This window comes from Zingiber officinale, chromosome 7B (genome assembly GCF_018446385.1).
Source record: "Zingiber officinale cultivar Zhangliang chromosome 7B, Zo_v1.1, whole genome shotgun sequence".
NCBI lineage: Eukaryota > Viridiplantae > Streptophyta > Magnoliopsida > Zingiberales > Zingiberaceae > Zingiber > Zingiber officinale.
The window spans coordinates 40,936,741-40,943,022 of record NC_055999.1 but is presented as its reverse complement, the minus strand read 5'-3'; the positions used below and the strand labels follow the sequence as shown (position 1 = coordinate 40,943,022).

The 6,282-nt window shown below is 38.5% G+C and overlaps 1 non-coding gene across 1 annotated transcript; it reads right to left on the bottom strand.

The window, feature by feature from the left end:
• Positions 1-1,824: 1,824 nt before the first annotated feature.
• On the bottom strand, positions 1,825-1,930 carry LOC122007458. The gene has a single exon (XR_006118954.1). It is a non-coding gene; the product is annotated as a small nucleolar RNA R71 (small nucleolar RNA).
• Positions 1,931-6,282: the final 4,352 nt, after the last annotated feature.

Genomic DNA, 6,282 nt, shown 5'->3' with positions numbered 1-6,282 from the left:
TTGTAGTAAAAAGGAAGATTTTAATTTTTGATAAAACTTTCCTTTTATAAAACCATCCTCATGATTTTAAAAGAGAGTTTTAAAATTAAATCTTTCCTTTTTTAGCTTTCTACAAAAAATTAAGAGAAAGATATCTTTCCTTATTTGTAGTTAAAAGGAAGATTTTAATTTTAGAGAAAACTTTCCTTTTTGTAAATCATCCACATATTTTAATAGAGATATTTTAATTTATAAAAGTTTTCTTTTATAACCAACCTTGAAGTGAATTTTTAAAAGAGAAATTTTTATTTTAAAAATTTCCGGAAACAAATTTGGAAGTTTTAATTTTGTGTTTAAAACTTTCCTTGTTTGGAGGGATTAAGGTGGTCGGCCACATATAGTTTAAAAGGAAATTTTTATTAAACTTTCCTTTCATTGGCAAGGAGAATAAGGAAGGTTTTATTAAAACTTTCCTTATTTGCCAAGGCCAAGGAATATAAAAGAGAGGGTAGAGGTGCCTCACCTAACAACAACCACAATATCTCTTCTATTCCTTTGTTGGTGGCCGACCCTCTCTTCCTCCTCTTCTCCTATTCTTTTTCCTTTTTGGCCGGCGGCATTTTCATCTCAAGGAGCTTGGTGGTGGCCAAATTTTGCTAGAGGAAGAAGGAGAGATAGGAGGCTTTGTTTCTTGCATCCCTTGGAGCATGGTTGTGGTGGCCGAGCCTCATCTTCTCTTGGAGATTTTGTGGTGGCCGAAACTTGCTTGGAGAAGAAGGAAGCTTGGGTGGATTCTCATCTCGGTAGATCGTCGCCCACACGATGTCCAAGATAAGAAGAGGAATACGGCAGAAGATCGTGAGATCTATAAGCTATAAAAGGTATAACTAGTTATTAAGTTTCCGCATCATAACTAGTTCATCCTTTTTGTTTAGATCTTGAAATACCAAACACAAGAGGCTAGTGATTCTAGGTTTCAGATTTGTGATTCGAATTTGTGTTTCTTTTATTTTTAGATCTTGTGATTCGATTGTTCTTTTTGGTTAAACCTAGAGGTACTATAAGGAGATTAAATATTAAATTTCCTTGAAAGGCTTTGTCGAGGCAATGATGGATGTTCCCATACCCAAGAAGGCCAAATGCCTCATCATGTTTGACCTGGGAGTCGATCTCTGAAATAAATATTTAATCAAATTTGTAACATGGGTGGATTTGGATTAATAATGTTAAGTATCGTTTGCGATCCAAGTCTAAACCTCTAAGAACAGATAAGTTAAATTTGGAATCAATAATGTTAAGTTTTGTTTGCGATTCCATATTTAATTTCTAAAGAACACAATATGTTGTTAGGAAAGGTTCAGGACTTGTACAAAATTTTTATACAGGGGAACTAGTACGACATTCCAAGTAGCAACCAACAGGGAGAACAACACCCGGCGCTGACAATGGAGCTCCTGACAGTCGGCATAGTGTCAACGTCGACAATACGACAGAAGGGAGAGCAGAGGAGTGACACAGGCTTTAGTTGCTCGGGAACAACAAGCGGCCCCAAGTCGGGTCCTGCATGAAAGGGGGGAAAAGGCAGTGTTGATCGACAGTACTCTCGATGACCGGTGACGGCTGCACCATTGGTCAGCGATGAAGTGGAGATGGGGGAGAGAGATGGTGCAATTGGGATAAAGCAAGGATCCCAATTGATGCAGTTTGATTGATAGCATTTCCTTTCAGTATCAAGGATAAAAGCAAGGACTTGGTTATATTCCCTCTGTCCTCAAAGCATCACAAGTTGGAAACAATTGGAGAAGCAATTTCTAGATCATTTTTTCCCTCCAAGTAGAACAATTTATATGAGGAATTGCATCACAAAATTTGCTGAGACATATGGAGAATCATTATTTGAAGCATGGGATAGATTCAAGAGTCTACAAAGACAGTGCCCTCATCATGGTTTGGAAAAATGGCTGACCCTGCACATATTGTATAGGGGAATTTCTTTCTCAGATAAGTGTTTGTTAGATTCATCAGCTGGAGGTTCTTTTATGGATAAGAGTGTAGACGAAACATATACATTGATTGATCAAGTAGCATTGAACCTCCATGAAAGGTCAAGCAAAAGTTGGATGGAATCTCCCTCAAAAATTCAAGAAGTACAAGTCATATATACAAGAGAGCCTGTCAAACAAAATGTAGTTCAACCACCCAAGAATGTTGAAATTCACAAGTCATAGAATGAGGAGTTCAAACATTTGGGGGAAAAGATTATAGCATAGTTTCAAATAGTTCAAGGAAGACCTTCCTCCTACACAGACAAGATCTAGTGTAAATGATAATGATATTAAGTTGAGAAGTGGCAAGAATCATGAAGAACTTCTGAAGAAAGATTTGTTTAGAATTGAGGAGAACAACAATAGAAGACCTCAAGTGTAACACCCATAAATTTTCTCTAATTCATAAGAGCAAAAATAAATAGAAGAAGAGAAAAGAACTAAAAATATATATATAAATGGCCCAAGCTAGGATTGAACCCAAGACCTCTTACATGAGATTAGTTTAAGTTACCAATAGCGTGGTGGTAAAGCATCACATCGGTAATAGGAAATAATTCCTTACAAGCAGATTCTTAGGGGAAGAGATGCTTTAACTTCCACTAAGTATAAAAGGTGAGGGATGAGATTAAAACCTAAATCTCTTCATTTTCTCTTCTCCCCATACCTAGACGAATTCTTCCCTTCTTCTTTGCAAGTTTGGCCAAGAACCCTAGGGTTCCACGTTTTAAAGATTTTCAAGGGGGAAAAAAATCTAAGAGAAGGGTTTTCGCAAGGAAGTGGTACGCGTGTGAAGGTCTAGTTGGAGGGTGAGGCGCCCAAGAGAGGTTGTTCTCCCTAAACCTTAAAGGTGTAAGAGTAAGAAATAGCAAAAGGATGTAAGTATCTCTCACCTACAGTATGAGTTGTTACGTTATGCATGTGAAAAGACCTTTTGTGGTAGTTAATGTAGATTATGCATGTTAAAGGAATTATATGCTATGATATGTTATGCATATGCTATGATATGTAAGATGCCCCTCTAAGTTTTGGGACTAAGAGCAAATGTGGAGGGTCTTGAATGGCTTACCATCTAGTTTGGGACTAAGAAGCATAAATTCAAGGGCTCTAAAGTGCTTCCCTACAAGTACGGGGTTAAAGTGCACACCAGGTGTTTGTCTAAATAACAAATTAGTGCAAGAATAAGAAAGAAGTATTAAAATAAAGTACTTTACTTTGAAGTGACATGTACTGGACCAAGGTCCATGGGATGGGCTCCTAGATTGCCCTAGGCATAAGTTCGCCTAGTAGTACCTTAATGAGTTCGGGATTAGCTACCTCGGATCTTATTAAGGATGCGCGCAAAGTGGTACATTGCCGGGCCCAAAGAAGTTTATTATTTTCACTAGTATATATTATAAAGTTTCCAAGTTCATTGGTTTTTTAAAGTAAAACCATCATTATGTGGAGAACTTGAGTTATAAAGTGTAGCGCTGATGAACTCTATGATATGCCAAGATTTCTGTTTTCATTACCTTACTAGCATGGTTGAAGTTGATGATTTGCACTATAAACCTGTTTTAAAAATACATATCATGTGCATATTTACAAATCATTAGTTTTAGCGTGAACTATACTTAAGTGCATGGTTGGTTGTTTTCTTCCCAGCAGTTTTAAAAGCATGTTCTCTTAAATGCATGGTTTTGTGAGTAGATGGTAATTACTATGCGTTTGCTTATAGATTTGCATTTCCTTATACTGCAGATAAAGGTAAAGGGAAGCTCGAGTAAGGAGGGGGTAGCAGGAGCAATGTTTGCTGGTGTGTGTGACGGAACAGTGGAAAGTGATCTTGGAACTTGCTAGTACTTGAAAATGCTAGATTTTGGTATTGATGAATCTAGTTTCTCATTTTCGCTTAGCATAAACATACTATTGGAGTATTGTGTATGAAGAATGTTCAGTTGTTAGTAATTAGTTGTCAAAGTTTTCTCATAAAGTAATGGGATAGATTGATAAGCCAAGAAAGGAGTACAAGGGGAGAATCACTCCCTTTTGGGGTGCAGGGTGTGACCCCCACACGGCTCATGACATAGCCGTGTGGAGTCACACGGCCCCAACTCTCTCCCTCTCGGCCAAAGTTACACGACCGTGTGCCACACACGGCCATGCGAGGCTTAGCCTCTGGAAAAGTTACATGGCCGTGTGCCACACACGGCGATGCGAGGCTTAGCTTCTGAAAAGTTACATGGCCGCGTGCTACACACGGCTATGCGAGGCTTAGCCTCGGGAAAAGTTACACAGCCGTGTGCCACACACGGCCATGTAGGGCTTAGCCTCTGGAAAAGTTACATGGCCGTGTACTGTTGGATTTTTCGGGCCACAAAAATCGCTTTTTGTGATGCGGAAACCCTAAAATTCCCATGCCACGGATCCGTGCGAAGAAATAAAATTGCATAAAAACTTTCACGTACGAGTTTTCTAAGCCTCGATCTACTTTAGATCTATGAGATAAGAATTTACCCTTGATGCGAATCCCTTCGCAATCCCGCTCGTCCAAGGTTCGTTGCCGGATCTCGAGAGTATCAAAGTAGATACTCCTCTATGTGTATCCACACAAACAACTCGATGGAGAGAACCTCTAAGGATGTGATAGCAACCTTAAAAGATCAGTAATGGTGGAGGAGAGGGAGAGAAGAGAAGAGTTTGAGGAAAAAGAAGGAGTTACTCACCAAGCACACAAAATGCACTAACTCCCTCATCTAAAGTGGCCAGCCACTTTAAGAGAGATTGTAACCTCCATGGGATGCCAAGAGTCACAACTCTTGGTAACTCCCATGAGGTGGCATCCCACTTAAGCAACCATGATGATGTGGAGCATCATCATTGGCCCACTCTTTGCCAACTCACCAATGAGGTGGCAAATGGTCAAGTCAAACTTGACTCTTCATCTTCCTCTCAAGTCAAGTCAAACTTGACCACTTTTCTCCTATGGTTGATCAAATCTAACCATTGGTTCAAGTCAAATTTACTTTAATGAATCTCTATTCATTGAATTAAATTAATTCAATGAGTCTAAGTCCAAATTAGACTCATTTAACACATGAACCAAATTGAGTCCAACTCAATTAGCTCAATTTGGATTACTCTTAATCCAATTTGGTTCATCACATGAACATAATCCTTTAAGTTCATCAAATGAACCTAATCTCCATCTAATTGCCCTTTGTGTGTGACCCTCTAATAAGGCATAGGCCGTGTCATCCTCTAATCAATCTAAATCTTGAACTCCAAGTAGACTCACTCAATCAAATGAGCTCAATATCTCATATTGACTCATTTGGGCATGGCCATGCACTTCGTGGTCTCACTCTATCAAGAATATCGATGTCACTCCCGTCATATAGGAGGGATAGATCCCATCTACAACACTCACATCCCTCCACATAATTTGTTACATACCCAGTAATCGCCATTATAGTCCACCGAGTTACGGGTGACGTTTGACGAAGCTAAAGTATGTAACTCCTTATGTAGGGAACCATGGTGACTTCAGGTCCAAGGACTAGTAGTCATACTAATAGCCACATGAGAAAGTATATGACACTCATATAACGATCCATGATACTTTCTCATGGCGGGTCGTTCAGTATACATTCTCCAATGCATACCCATGTGTCAACTTGATATCTCTATATCCATGATTTGTGAGATCAAGTCATCTAGTTGACCTACATGCTAGTCTCATCGCATTAACATTGTCCCTAAATGTTAATACTCGACTAGGAATGATTAAGAGTAGTGTTCCCTATATTATCTCACTATCGATTCAACCAATCGATTGATATAGGTAAGAATCTTCTACTCAAGGACGCTATTATACTTAGTTATTTGACACCAATACAAGTAAGTATAATAACCAAAACAAATGCCTTTATTTATATATAGAAGAATATGATGCAATGAGTTCATACAACAATCATCAAATGATTGACTCTAGGGCTTTAACTAACATGTGCCACACACGACCATGTTAGTTAGAGCCCTAGAGCCAATCATTTGATGATTGTATGGACTCATGTATATCATATTCTTGTATATTAATAAAGGCATTTGTTTGGTTATTATACTTATTTATATTAGTGCCAAATAGACTAAGTATAATAGCGTCCTTGAGTAGAAGGTTCATACCTATATCAATCGATTAGTTGAATCGATAGTGAGATGATATAGGGAACACTACTCTAAATCATTCCTAGTCGAGTATTAGCATTCAGGGACA